Genomic DNA, 14,833 nt, shown 5'->3' with positions numbered 1-14,833 from the left:
ACGAATCATTTAAGATACTCGTACTCAAAAAACGCTCTACATTTAACGAAGTAATGAATTTAAATGAAGAAATAGGAATAAGAAGAGATCATTCTAGGAACGAAGTTAAAAATCCTGATTTAAGAATTGAAGTTCCATACCTGCTATCCTGTGAAGTAAGGACAAACTTCTTCAACTATACTTAATCAGAGTCAGGAACAACACGTCACAACGAACAACGAACCAATTCAGAAAGAAGAATCTAAAGTTAAGTTACGTATCAACTTTTTCAAAGTACGAGCAACTTTGCAAGTCTTTAAGGAACCCCCGCGCTTGGAGTCCCGTTCCCAACTGACCGTCCAGTGCTCAAGCCAGGTCTTTTAAGCCAGTGACGAGGGTGCGCGCGCACCGCCAATAACCCTAAATGCCAGCTCGCCCCATAAACTGCCCTCATTACTGAAGGGCGCAGCTCTGCACACACCTTTATAGTCACCGTACCTCATTTATCCTATCATCTGTTTATTTTACTTTAAGGTCGTTGCTTGTCTTTATAGGTTGTTTTTGCTGAGTTATAGGACTCGGGCCGGCCAATAAAGCCGGATTGGCGATTACCCCTAGTAATAGAGTTATATGGGACCACACCTCGTTGGACAAATGCCGAAGAAACGGGGGTGTGGCGGCCGCACCTTCGATGCTCTGATTTATCAAGCCAGAAAGTTAGTGCTATTTTCGGTTTTTCCGATGGTGGCAACCCTTTTTAATATTTATGCGGGCGACACCGTCCCCCGGTCAGGATGTGGGTGTTGCCATACCTCGTGCAGTAAACTTGACTGCGTCCTAAAACAATTTGGTTTTCTCTTGTTATTTTGTCGGCGGTCCATTTCGTTTGGTGGATGACATTGTTGCAAATTTTAGGGGCCTGTTATGACTTACGGGATATGGTTTGTTTTGAATTTTCTTCTCAGTTTTTTCTTCGTTCCAAATCCGCTTAATCCTAACTTTCTATAGAATCTTATAATCTGAATGAAATGCTGAAAAACATTTCTTTACTGACTATTCTAGAAATTATTTTGAAACATTTTTCAATCAGGCAGGAGGACCAATAACATTAGGTATTTACCATTTATTATTCATGATTTCCTTATGGAAACAATGATTTATGTATTCATCACAAATTCTACCATAGTTATGACTATCATCCATCGTAAGAACTTAATCCAATACAAAAATATTTCATCAATGAGTAACAAAAACCAATAAATTCCCCACCAAAGTGGTCTTTAAATAAAACCATTCATTACTTCATCGCCAAATAAAAGCGGAGAACAATATTTCTATTCTCGCCGGGAATCGAACCCGCGCCATTGAGCGCCTAAAACAATCGACGCTTATTAAAATAACCTCCAGCGGGATGGTACAAATCATAAGATGTAGCGATTTACAATATTAGAAAAAATATTACGGGACTATTCCCACCTCTCGTTCCCACCACTGCAACTCCTGTGTAGCCAGGATCTACAGCTTGACCGCCACAAAAACCCAACCAATGAAGGCCAATTTTGTCAAGAAAAAAATGTTAGTGGAAGACAGACAGATACTCAGAAATGAGGATTAAGTTAAATATAATAAAATACAGGTTGAATCATTGATAAAAAAAGATTCATGCCAATTTCCACCATCAATCCCTAATTTTTAAATGACCCTATGAGAACAAAATTCTTGAGAAGTATTACCATAGATTAGGGGTCAGTTTAAAATTAGGGATTGATGGTGAAAACAGGCATGAGTCTACTGCCCAAATGCAACTACTTTTCCCAAGAGAACTGTAATGTAGGTCTTCTTATTATTAAAATAGTGACAGATAAGTACATTTGAAATCTTAAATTACTATTTAGTTCAAATTTCCCAAAAAAAGTTACCTTTCCGTACAAATTGTCATCAGAAAGCCAATGAGTATGGGGGACGTCATTTCTTTTAAGAATTTAGATATTACTCCCGAAAATCCTGTATTTGAGAAGTAGAATTAACCCTTTTTGTGCTCAACACCTACCAAAGAACTCCTTTTTTATAAAACTACTAGCTTTTGCCCGCGGCTTCACCCGCGTGAAATTTCGTTTGTCACAGATCGTCATAAATTATAGCCTGTTATTCTGGGTTATAAATAATAATAAGTACTGTAAAGTTACATCAAAATCCGTTAATCACTTTTTGCGTGAAAGAGTAACAAACATCCAGACATCCAGCAATCCAAAATTTCGCATAATTATAATATTAGTAGGATGAATACAATTTTGGCAGACATTTTTTTCCCATGAAATACAGGGTGTGGTTTTGTAAAACAACGACCATCTCAGGGGTGTCAGTATACACGACACTGATGCCAAAAAAATATGTATGTTTCAAATCGCTACCGCTTATGTTTTGTCGGTGTGCGCCGACGCATTCATTTATTAGTTCAATAATATTAGGCTATGAGTCATGGCGCCGTGCTGTATGTACAGTCAATAGCAAAAGTGTATGATCAAAATCTGTTTTTTTTTCCTTTTTTTTTTATAGAGAATACTAGCGACCCGTCCCTGCTTCGCACAGGTAAAATGTATTATACATGAGAACCTTCCTCTTGAATTACTCTATCTATTAAAAAACCGCATCAAAATCCGTTGCGTAGTTTCAAAGATCTAAGCATACTTACATAGGACAGACAGCGGAAAGCGACTTTGTTTTATTCTATGTATTTAGTGATTTGTATTGATAGAGTCTAGAGTCATATTCGAACGCGAACTTTTATTTATCCACAGCAATGAAGCTGATCTGCATCTCACCTGATCATAACTTCAGGTTCCGGATCATAGATTCAGGACCGAAGGTAGAAGCGAGCGTCAGTAAATTCGTAAATGCCGGAATCCTCAACCACAGAGGACCTGGCTAACTTGCCTTCAACTGCCAGAACACAACAATGCTGTTTTAAGCATTCTAAAGAACATAACTTCGTACATTAGTTTTAAATTTCTCACTTGAACGTCAACTTTTGCTACCGACTGTACGCTGTGTGTGTGTTCCCATTGTTAGAGCACGATTCCTAATTATTTATGTCAATTAGAGCTGAAATTCCAAACTTTGACGCATTGGGCATTTGGGCCATTTCTTAAAGTTAGTGTGAAATGGTAAGAAAATAATTGTTAAACCTTCACACTATAATTTATTACATTATTTCATTCAATTTAATTCAATTTTCAATACTACACAATATTGAATTATTATAAAATTATTATAATAAAATACAAAAACCCTGCCTTTACCTGCATACTACTAGGTACCTATGCATTTTTCCGCGATTTTTCTATTGAAATGCTATAATAATATCAACAACTATTATTATTATTATTTGTTTAAAAGAGATCGTTTCATAAGTATAAGACCGCCCCTGTGTGCCGTCATAAATGGGTTTCCATGAAACTTTAGCAGTGTTTTAAAGGTAGATTTATCGAAATGGTCAACAGAAATCGATATGCTGACCAATCGTTGCGCATAAAACGAAAAATACTAAAGTTAGGTAACCCATTCAAAGTGGACAAAGGTGGGGCAAAAGATAGGGAGTGTGCCCATTCAATGATAGCCATGCATTGGTAGACTTGATAAGACATGTCTGCCCACTATAGATACTGAGGCAATCACTTAGAGCTAGCTCCATATTTGGCTCTACGTAATTGACCTCAGATTGACCTTATGGAAAGAGGACTGCAATAAAAAATGGGACCTGGTCCACTTCAGATTAGATTGATTTTCAAAGCATTCGTGTCAAATCGCACACGAAATCGCAGAAATAGGGTGCTCTCGGAATGCGGTTCTGTTATAATTGATTGGTTAAATGAGCTATGACGTCACATTTACGCTAAAATCAAAAACAGCAAAACGAAAACTTAACAGCTTGGTTTTTAGGGTTAGAATCTTCTTTTTCCTGGACCATTCCCTTTTTGCGGGCTTGGCTTTCCGTATCATGCGGATCCATTTATTTTGAATCAGTGGACAGGCTTAACTTGAATGAAGTGTTTTTTTTTTAGTTTGAGTCTTGGGTATTGCTCAAAAGCTGGGTGAAAATTGGGTGGGTAATTGTGGGGCGGAGCGGCGAAAGAATGTCTAGGCCGTCTAGCTCGGATAATAACTCGCAGTTCGGTCCCAAAGACTTTGGAAGGACACCGTCAGGTTTTAGTGAGTAGGCCTTGCGCATCTGGCAGGGAGAGCCTCACATAACCCACTGGTTCCGCCGGGCCAGTGGACAAGCTTTCCTGACGAAAAAAAATGGATAGGTATTGTATACGGTTTCCTATTCCCTATTCGATAATGGAAAATTTGTGCAACTGATTTTTGACACTAGACTAGCGCGATCTATGAACATTGAACAAACACTGCTGCACTGTCGCGCGTTTCAATTTGCCTTTGTTAGCACACGTTTAGCTTGACGGCCAACCTCTGGCCAAACTGCAAATTCCAAAGCCATTTTTTTACTTTGTCTTTACAAAATCGTCAAAGGCACTTCCAGCTAGCGTTGAACCATAAACTCAGTTTGGGAAATCTGGTTCTGTTAGGCCCACTTTCCACCAAGACGGAGCAGTGCGGAGACGAGAGAAGACGTGCGGCAAAGCTGGCAGCTGGCGCAGGCTATTTCCACCAAAGCGGCCGCCTAAAACAATCGACGCTTATTAAAATAACCTCCAGCGGAATGGTACAGATCATAAGATGTAGCGATTTACAATATTAGAAAAAATATTACAGGACTATTCCCACCTCTCGTTCCCACCACTGCAACTCCTGTGTAGCCAGTATCTACAGCTTGACCGCCACAAAAACCCAACGAATGAAGGCCAATTTTCTCAAGAAAAAAATGTTAGTGGAAGACAGACAGATACTCAGAAATGAGGATTAAGTTAAAGATAAATAAAATACAGGTTGATTAATTGATAAAAAAATATTCATGCCCGTTTTCACCATCAATCCCTAATTTTTAAGTGACCCCTATGAAAACAAAATTCTTGTGAAGTATTAATATTACCATAGGGTTCACTTAAAAAATAGGGATTGATGGTGAAACAGGCATGGGTCTACTGCCCAAATGCAACTAATTTTCCTTTGCAGGAGGCGTCATCCAAATTTTTGACCGGAAGTCGTTATTTCTACTTTCGACATTTTTGGACCAAATCTCCCAAAGTGTGGCAACACTGGAGAAATTTCTTCACCCAAGCGAAACCTCTCGACAAGACACACAACCGCCTCATACAACTCGACTTTCCAAAATGTTGCCAACTGCTCGAAAAATGAATTCCAAAATTTCGGAATTTTCAACTTTTTACAAAATGGCCGACCACGCCGCCGCCATCTTGATTTTCTGACATTTCGGATTTTTCCCATAATCTGGGTCGTATATCTGACCAAACGCCATTTTTATTTTTTTTTCTGCCATAATTCTTTCTGTCCGTCACTAACTTTAAAGTCACCCATGTCGCAAAAAAAACTTTTCCCCATAACTTTCAGTGTTGCCAGACTTTTTTCACAAAAATGGTGAAATGTCATTCGGGTCCCCAAATGTCACCAGACTGCATACCAAGTTTATGGAATTTTTGGAAATTTCCATTTTCTACTATCCGGGGCCGTGGGGGAAATATTTCTTCCAAAATGGTAGTTTTTTCCTATTCATGGCAACACTCGAATAACAGACCAACAATCGCCCGGAACATTGTACCCCACTCCGGTGTCGCCATCTACCGGAAAATTGCTGTCAAACTTTGGGAATTTTTTGATCGCAACAAAATGGCCGACGGCTCAGCCGCCATCTTGTTTTTTGATAATCTGTAAATGTGGCCTTGAAGCACACTATACAAGTCACAAATACCCAAAAGAATTTTTCAAAAACACTTGCGCATCTCGGAGTGACACCTCCCTGAAAACACCCCGAAATCGCATTTTCAATCCAAGATGGCGGCGCGGCCATTTTGTTTTTCTTAAATTTTCTCAAATTTTTGAACACACCTTGGCAACCCTAATAAACTCCCAAAAAGGAAAAAATTCAGGATGAAAAACAAAAAAGTTGGAGTTTCAAAAAGTGCCGCCATTTTGTTTTTTGGTTCAAAAAATGTAAAAAACCTGGGTGTCAAAAAATCTAGTAAAAAACAAACACTAACAATTTTACCCCTCTCCCCTCTTAATACCCCAAAAACACCCCTGATCAGTCAGTCAGTGAGTCAGTGAGTGGTAATCGAGCTTTATATAATATAGAAACCGGCAGAAGTGGTGACTGAGTTTGTTGCGGCGCTTCTTCTCAGCACTTGCCAAATGTTTGTCTCGAAGCGCTTAGGGCAAAAAAAGAATGAGACATGTATAGGCTCCTTAAGAGCATTTGACGATTTGTAAGTACTTATTTAATTAGTCTAAACAAATAAAGCTTACGCTACCAACCGTGCGATGTGGAAGTCATTGGGGGAGGCCTATGTTCAGCAGTGGACGTCCTGTGGCTGAAATGATGATGATGATGAAACAAATAAAGATAATTTTGATCTTTGATTTTGATTTTGAATGCAATCTGATTGGTTTTTCAAAAAAACCTTAGCTTCCTTCCTTCACTCTACCTTAGTGGAAACCGGGTCTTAGCATCACCCAGCTTTTTCCTTGACCTCTGGCCTACGAAACCCAAAGCCAAACTTTTTTTCACTGCCTTTGTCCATAGAGCCAGCGTTGAACCATAAACTCAGTTCGGAAATCTGGTCCCGTTACATGACGCAACGCTGCAGACAACAAAGGGATTTGCATACGTTTCCGAACGCAAGTGGGGCGTTCGACGCACGTGTTCCATTTTCAAATTCGAATTTTGCCGCTTCCAAACGTTTCAATCTCAACCTTATCTTTATGGGCTCAAGATCTTCAAACTGTCATTCAACGTAATGCGCCTGGGCTGTGCAATTTTAAATTTGCGGCTGGAATTTTAAGTAACCATCCAATTTGGATCTTACGGTTCTGTTCTTAGAGTTGATGAGTGTTTTTCGGAGTGAATTTGATTGGAAGAGAACATCTCAAAGAATGGGTTGTTTATAGTGAATGGATCTTTAGACGTACAAATGAGTGTTCTCGTACTGAATGCGTTGTGTGTTTGTAAGAATGAAGTATGGACTATCAGAGGCGTAGTATATTCCTGTGGGCTTTATTCATTGGGGTTAGGGTTGTTTTTTGATTGTCACGACGAAGTACGTGTTTAATCAATGCATATGACGATTTTGTTTCTGTATGAAGGCGGCTTTTCTGATGGGACTTAGAAAATTTGAAATATCTTTAAATGCAAATGATTCTGTAAGGGAATTTCATATACGCATCACCATTTTTGGGATTTCTGGGAAAATACAACTTTTTGTTTTAGTCCTTGGCAGTTTGTTGTACTTTATTGGTATCAGGTATCAGTTTTTCCCGATCATTGTGACGTGACATGCATGTTAATTCGATATTCAGTTCGATTCGATCAATAACAACATACCTGAGCGCTTTGAATAGTCGTCTCTTGGTAATGGTAGTTATGATAAATCAAATCGTTGTGGGTTCGATTCCCGCAGGGGTAAACTAATAGCACAGCTAATAGGTACGACGATAAATCTGTACGAGATAGTCTTTATATGAGTAGGTAGAAGGTAACTATTCGTACTTTATGCTTATTTTTTTATTAATAACGTTCGTTTTAAACTATGTATGTTTGAGAGCAAATTCGCAATTTCCATTGTAATGTGATTTCTACCATTGCCAAGAGATGGCGTAAGTATGTTTCTAACTCGCGCAAGTCTGCTCGCATTATCTAAAAAAAACTGTTCCGACTAGAGTTTTCAAATCAGGATAGCTTTCGCCCACTAATGATGGAATTTTTCCTAATTACTATCCAAAGCGACTGAATTTAACCCAATTTAGGTACTTGGTAATATTTAAACAACGAAAAGTCAGTATCTAGATGTATGTAGCCTAAAATATCCTGACAGTAGTACAAAGGAGAACTTCTTATGTCATCGTCATTTAGAGAAACTAACTAATTTTACTCAACTCTGTCTCTCCAAAAGTATTTCTGACGTAACAAAAATTTTCCAAAAGCATTAGTAGTCTTTCTGACGTTAAACATTTAAATGAACCCATTCATTTGGATCCATACACATGTTTCATGTCAACCAGCGCATCTATTATGTTAAACATAACTCACCGTGTAGACACGAGAATTACTCTGTGCCCCAAATTTAAAAAAAAATATGTCAACATTTTGTCCCGCGTTCTTCAAACAAAGAAAGAATAAATCAGAATAACGCCGATTTGAGTTGACCTACCCCTCCCCCGGTCCTAGGGGCCTACTCTAGAATACTGTTTGCGTAGTTTTGAATCTATCTGTCACTGTCGCTCATGATAGCATCTAGCTTTGTGTGAGAGGAATGGCAATATTCGAAACTTTGGTTTACATTTTTCGGAATAGGCCCATTGGAAGCATGACGTATGAAGCTGAAGGCATACAAAGGAGCCTCAGAGACCAACACAAACTGGTCCCCATCAGCGTTTTACATCTGTTGCTACAGTCGCCAAAAAGCTTTTTCCACTTTTCAAATTATCATACATTTGAATTTAGATCTTGTGCTTTTGCAAATAGAGACGTATGCGTACACGATTTTGGTTTCGCGACCGCAGCGTTATGTTTGTGGTGAAACTCTTTAGCGGGCTTGACAATATAACCTTTTTTAAATTACGCTACCATATTGAGTTATTTAATTAATGTAGAGCAAATGCTGTGGTTTTCTTTGTTCTAAGGTGGTTTGTAACATTTTCGTTATTTAGGTTAAAAATAAATCACCAAAGGAATTTAAATTAACAAGCATTAAACAGGGTTAATTAATGGTTATTGACATTTACAAGCCAGAAGATCAAAGGCCTCTAGTGTTTAGAGATGGATTCTCTCGACCCGGAGGTTCTAGGTTCAATTCCCAGGTGTAGCATACAAATTGAAAAAATACTACATATCTAGTTATTATCAGGTTTATAGAACGTTGCGGGCTAGAAACAATTTGATTAGTCATTTTAGACGACAAGTTTTCGTTCTTTACTCGTTACGATCTGTTCAACTGGTACCAGACATTCATGATGTTTTATAAAATCTGACATTCTTCTTTTTTGATGATGTTGGCGATGCATCGTCGAGGTTGACTTGATTTGTGCCATTTTCAAGTATATAAGTGATACGAGTTACAAAATGAGATCAAGTAATGATATAATGAAGGATGATAGATGATACCCCTTCCCACCCTTTGAGTCTCAGTAAAGTTGTGGTGCTTTACTGAGACCTCAATGGACAACTTGAGAGAACCAGAAGAATCACGATGCACTATTTTGCTTCACTCGCCCACACCCATGCACGTTCACGAACACTTAATGGTTAATAATCCACCATTATTACACATTAATAGTCGCCTAAACACGAATTTGAGGAAATAAAATAAAACCGCTAACATGACGCTTCAGATTCCCACCAAGAAGTCCCTCTGTTGTTTTTACAACCCTCATTATGGAAGAAAGGAATTGACACCTTAAACTTTTTAAATCGTCGTGCCACTTACGCCCGTATTCACAAACGATGCTTGCAGCAAATCGAACGCACAGCGTTGAATAGATCTCGGTGATTGCTTCGTGTGTCACCCTGTGCGTCCATGCGCACTGTGAGACCTCATAGTAATGTTTGTAAATACGGGCGTTAGACCTTTTTAAATCCCCGTGCCACTTAGGCTTTAAATAATTACCATTAAAAAAAGCCTTAACTGGACTGCTTAAAGGTTTCCTTATAATTAACTAACGGTTTACAAATCCTCTTGCTTAGCTCCACACCCGAGCCGACGCGTAAATGTCAAAGTGACATTTAATTAATGCCATCAAATAGCACAGCCTTTTAATTGGCATTTCGTCTAACGGCACATCAAGCTAATATGTTATGTCTTTGTAATAAGAGTGAATTTGCAACAAAATTGTGATGATGGTGTTGTGCTGTGTGCTAGTGAGCGCGTTAAAAAAATGAATGAAAATTTTAGTTCTTGAACGTTTCCGCTAGGGGCGCTGTACAATCCGTCATACAATATCGCAAAAACGGGGAAACAGCACAACTAGTCTATCCATAAAAAGCGAAAGGTCACTGCTGACTCACTAATCACGAAATCTCAGAAACTTCAAGTGCTAGGAGTCTCAAATTTTTCATGGGGTTCCTTTTATTAGAAAGGTGCTCATTAAGACGGGATTTTGCAAAATTCAACCCCTAAGGGGGTAAAAAGGGGTCCACGCGCACGAAGTCGCGGGCGGCCGCTAGTTGTACAATAAAGCTCAGCTTGACTGTTTGACAAGTCGAAATTGCGTTTTGTTTTATGGCCCCGACGTGATTTTAGGGTTCCTTCGGCAAACACAGCCTTTATTGTCCAAACACGTGTTTACAGGCCCGTATTACGAAACGGCCTTCGAATTTAACATGTCATTGGTCAATATTAAGACCAAATACTTTTAGAATTGATACTTGAATCATTTCAGACCACGAGTCTTAGTCATAGTTTCTAAAATCTATACTAATATGTATAATAAATGCGAAAGTAACTCTGTCTGTCTGTCTGTCTCTCTTTCACGCCTAAACCACTGAACCGATTTTGATGACATTTGGCATAGAGATAGTTTGGATCCCGGGAAAGGACATAGGATAGTTTTTATCCCGGTTTTTGAAACAGGGACGCGCGTGATAAAGTTTTTCTGTGACAGACAAAATTCCACGCGGGTGCAGCCGCGGCGGGCGGAAAGCTAGTTAGTTTATATTAGGTTTCACAAATCACTAAGCCATGCAAGAATAATTGAGAAAAAGACCACCAAGAACTACCTGTTTTTGAGAAAGAGTCAAATGAAAATGAAATTTATTCAATTTTGACCAATATTTTGTAACACAAAGGACATACGAATAACATAGCGATAGGGTTCCAATATTTTTTAAGGTAAGGAACCTTAAAAATGGGATTATACCAAGGTTGGCTGTAGATATTATGTGTTTAGTAGATAAGTATAATCCTAATCCAATTATAAGTATTAGATTCCATAGTACCCACATCATGACGCCGTTCGTACGTAATTAACTTAATCGTGATAAAACGTAGAATCCATTATTTCTTCTAGCACTTTACTTACAACAAAGATTAAAAACACTATACTACTAATGCTTATGGAAGGATGGAAGCTCGAAATTTTGGGATAAATCCAGTTTATTCTGTAACCTATTATTGATACAGTTTGATAGAGCTCGTGAAGCACTTTCAGGATCAGTAACCACTTTTTCGATATCTTGTAAACTTTAGGAATAATAAAGTGAGGTCACTCTGCAAGAGATCCATCGATTGAGACGAGAGATCAAGTGAAATCTATCCACCCTGTAGAGCTTAATACAAATTTGGCATCCTGCAATCATGACCTTCTTGGTTGGGTTTTATTGGCGGTCAATCTGTAGATCCTGGCTACACAGCAGTTGCAGCGGTGGGAAAGAGAGGTGGGAATAGTCCCGTATTCTGCAATCACCCTGTACAGATTGATTTTCCTCGCCACTTCTCTTCTACGCCCTTATCTATGGTTGGGTCCACTTGTTTGTCTATGCTAATGCACGTGATGTCATAGCAAACAGTTCAAAGTGACGTGTTGTAAACGGGGATTAAGACTGTTATCTGGATTAAAGATGTTGCCCAAGATCCGTGTTGGACACATATTTAACACAAGTTTTTGAGGGAGTTACTGAGGTTGGTTCAAAACTTTGGAATAACTTGAATTTCATGGTGTGCTCATGAAGAGATGTCCAGTTCTATGTAACCCTGGGTATACTCCAGACAGTATTAGAGGAATTTAACCATTGAAATACCATAAAAAGAGAAGTTTTTAAGTACGAGTGAAAAACATTCAACATAAAATTTGGAAAAAATGGATTAGTATTATGGACTTACCAAAACTTTCATGAACATTCCTCCAATCTGTAACAAAAATACCAACAATTAAGGTTTATCCGAAAACCAAATGAAAGAAACAATACAAAAAGTATTTCAGCTAAGCTGTTTCTACAATCATAACAATTTAAGGATTAAAGTAGTTAATAAAAATAATTGTTAGTTTTCTTAGATATGTATCATCATCATCATCAGCATCATCATCGGTTATAGTCTTTACTGCAGGAGCACGATTCTCTCTAAATTACCAGAGACAAAAGAAGCCTATACTTTTTATTTATAACCTACTTTTCCTAGACCCAATTCATCGGGCAATTTCAACATCATTTACAAAACGGAAATTCTCGTCCATTTTCAGTCCAAAAATAACCAAACCCATTTAGGCTTATAAAATTCAACCGTTTATAATTGGGTTCTAACCCAGATTAAAATAGGAATGGCTACTCTTTTTTTGGCCAATAATAATGTTCCCGAAATAAATCGGAACGGTCCGAATTCCCGGTCAGGCATTTCTGGAGAGCTACTCCGAAAAACGTTATCCGAAGTTTCGAATGTTGCCATCCCTCTTACACAAAGCGAGGTGCCAGCATGAGCGATGGTGACAGATAGATCCGTAACTACGTGAGCAGCATTTCGGAGTAGAACCCTGGTTCCAATGTTTCCGTTCAGAATCAGATGGTTTATTCATTGAATCACGATATAAACAGTAATGACGTGGGTAGGGCTTAGTCATAGTAAAGTGTTGGGAGAAGTCAGTAAGTAATTTTTGGACAATAATTTGAAAGTGGCGGATTTTTAATAAATTAAACTTTCCATAATCATGAATCGGTGTTTCTTTACGAGATCGAATCAGAAATGAGGAGATCCGTAAACGAACTAAAGTCGCTGACATAGCCCGACGGATTAGCAAGCTGTAGTGGCAGTGGGCAGGGCACATAGTACGCAGAACTGACGGCCGATGGGGCAGCAAGGTTCTGGAATGGAGGCCACGTACCGGAAAACGCAGCGTGAGAGAGACGTCCACCCACAAGGTGGACCAACGACCTGATAAAGGTAGCAGGAAGGCGCCGGATACAGGCAGCTACCAACCGTGTAATATGGAAGTCATTGGGGAGGCCTATATGCTGCAGTGGACGTCCTATGGCAGAAATGATGATGATGATAATCATGAATTATAGGTAGGTAGGTAAGTACGTCAGTCTCTCGTTTGTACATAGACTTTACATAGGTTCTCTGTTACTGTCGGTAACAACTCACCTGTCTGGAATAACAGAGTAGAGTAAGAGTAGGTACCTCTACCACCACTTTTCCTTCGGATATTTCTAGTTCTTTAGCCTCTCATGCCCATACGAGTATGTCATCATGATAAATGCTAAGCGGGAGCCTATTGACACAGTGGCTCACTATCTTCTATATTCGTTTTGTGTTGTTATTGTTTATAATTTTATTTGTGTTTACTGTGATCAATAAAGTCTATTTCTTTCTTCTTTCTTTCTTTTTCTCAGAAGCGACTAAGGAAATCCAGGCCTCCTTTCTGGCCAGTGAGGAGTGTAGGCCAGATCCTCCATTTGCCTCTGGTAAATTAGACAGCGTTTTTCTCCTGTATCGGAGACTAAGTCAAATCAAATAAAGTATATTTTATTGAATTTAGATCACTGGTGGCACTTATGAACGTCAAATATGGTAAAAAAGGTAGCCTTTAAGGAGTGACGATGATACAGGATGTAAGGATAGTGAATCGTGAAGAAGGCCAACAATTTAAATGGTTTACTGCTCCATCTACACTGTAAAGGAACATTACTGAGATGACTAATATCTTTGCAAATGTATTGCGCAATGTCAGGTATTCTTGTACAATCGAGCACATCAACCTATACATTTCCATTGCAATATAGCTCTTATTACAAAGACCATAAGATCCCACAGTGTTTATGATAAAGATAATATTATAATGGAATCTGAGTGAAACGTTGGCAGAAGAAGGTTAGCAAAATTGTTTACGAAAACGTATTTTAGAATAAGTAAAACAAACATCCATTTCATTTGCAAATTGTTTTGTTTCGCTATATTTTTGTTTCTCACGTTTATGTAAATATGTTTGAAAAGTTTTTATGGCTACAACCTCACGTTTATTTGTAGGTATCTACAATATTATACTTTTTAGTGAATGTTATTTTCAACATAACTTGAGATAGAAGCAACGATAGCTCAACGGTGATCTCGTTGATCGATCGATAGCATCAATCTGCCGATTTGACTGTAGTTTTGATTCCCGTCAAGCGCTGACTATTGTGGTGAACCTAGGGTTGCCAGGTCCAAAATCAAAAAAGCCGGACTCTGTGCTTCATTTGGCCGGACATTTTACCCTTAAAAAGCCAAACATGTCCGGCTAAAGCCGGACGCCTGGCAACCCTAGGTGAACCTACTTCTAGTACGAGCTTATTTTTCTTGCTTAAAGGTTAATTAAAACAAATCACTAATCATGCTTTTAACGGTTAATTTCAGTCTCCCAATAAAGATCTTAAATAAGAACGCAAAATGAGTTCAATAGAACCAATCAAGAAAGATCTTTTAAGTCGAGAGTTTTCTTAAGAGCATCGTCTATGCAAATACTGTCTAATTATGAATAAAACCTTCAAAGTTTCAGGCTTCAATTTCCAAGTGGAACATGCCCTATAAACAGATAAATAGAAGATTGCAATGGAGGGAAGTCGAGCCTTAACTTCGAGCTCCTCCTATGTTCTTTTGATTAGTTTCGTTGCGGGCCCAATGACAGTTTAACTTTCCCCGAAGACAAACTTGACCTTCACTGGTTGTGTTGGGTTTTATTAGAAGTCAAGCTGTAG

This window comes from Ostrinia furnacalis, unplaced genomic scaffold (assembly GCF_004193835.3).
Source record: "Ostrinia furnacalis isolate ACB-3 unplaced genomic scaffold, ASM419383v2 OfSCF0876, whole genome shotgun sequence".
NCBI classification, from domain to species: domain Eukaryota; kingdom Metazoa; phylum Arthropoda; class Insecta; order Lepidoptera; family Crambidae; genus Ostrinia; species Ostrinia furnacalis.
This window is presented reverse-complemented; position numbering follows the sequence as displayed.